We start from the raw sequence: 1193 nt of genomic DNA on the forward strand, positions 1-1193 counted from the left end.
CGCCCGCAGCTCCGTCCCGCCCGCGCCCGCCCAGTCCGCCCTCCTCCTGGCCCCGCCCCGGGCCGGCGCCGCCCCTCCCCGGCCGGTCCCACAGTCCTGGGGGTCCGAGTTGGGCTGGGGCGGGGCCGGGACCTCAGGGTGGGCGGGGAACTGCACGTGGCCTCCGCAGCCCCGGGAGGAGGCCCCTGGGGGGCGAAGGCTGGCGTCGTCCCGGGCTTAGACGCCGGGTCCACAGTACGTGCTTACTTCTTACCCGTGAGTGAGGTAGCATGTCTGTTCCTCCTGCGTGTCCCTCCCTGTGACACCCCGTGCCCAACGATCCAGGTGGAAAGGGTGCTGTCCACCCCCCCAACCCCGTGGTCCTAATTCTGGGTGGCCCCACCCCTGCCCGGTGAGTGTGACTTAGGCCCAGGCCAAGACAGGAGCTGAGGAGGCGGAGGAGGGCTTGCTGGGCACCAGGGAACCTTGTTTTGGCTTCCAGATGGCCTCCAGGGTACTTTTCAAGCACTTCCCAAGGGGTCCTTGCCCCTTGGACTAGGTCTGAACCCCGGTGGCTCAGAGGTCGTCTTGGGGGCTGGGAGGCACAGGAGACCGGGTGCTTTACACTTGGCCTCCTCTGAGGCTCCCTTTCCTCCACCTCCACCATCACCCTCTCCCTAATAGTAGACCCAGATTCCTTGGTTTAAGGGCCAGGGAGAGAAGAGGAGGGGGCTTCCTGGGAGGAAATGGCTTCCCTGGGGAGCCCTCAGGGCCAGGTAGGTGGAGGGAGCTGTGGAGAGAGTGAAGGGGCTGGTGAGACCAAGCAGGGCCTGCAGAGCTTGAGGGCAAGTGGACCCCCCCCAGTGGAGGAGTCAACTGCTTGGGGCGTGGGGGGACTCCTCCCCGTGAGGAGTGGGGACTGGACCCCAGGTCCCAGAGCCCAGGAAGCTGTGAGCAGAGGAAGGACGGTATCTTGCTGGGAACCCAAGGGAGCTGGGGGTGGGTGGTGGTGACCTGGCCCTGTCCAGGCAGGAGGCCAAGGTCTGACCCTCTGTGCTGAGCACAAGGGGTCAGAGTCCATCAGGCGCAATGACAGGGGCTGAATTGGCTGCTCCAAATCAGGCAGGGGCAGAGGTGCCCAGGGCTGGCCCTGCAGCAGGTGAAGGACTGGGTTTGGGTCCTACAGGTTGAAATACCCGGGGACCTCCAGGAGA

The sequence above is a fragment of the Rhinopithecus bieti genome, unplaced genomic scaffold (assembly GCF_001698545.2).
Source record: "Rhinopithecus bieti isolate Rb0 unplaced genomic scaffold, ASM169854v2 scaffold_68244, whole genome shotgun sequence".
NCBI classification, from domain to species: Eukaryota; Metazoa; Chordata; class Mammalia; order Primates; family Cercopithecidae; genus Rhinopithecus; species Rhinopithecus bieti.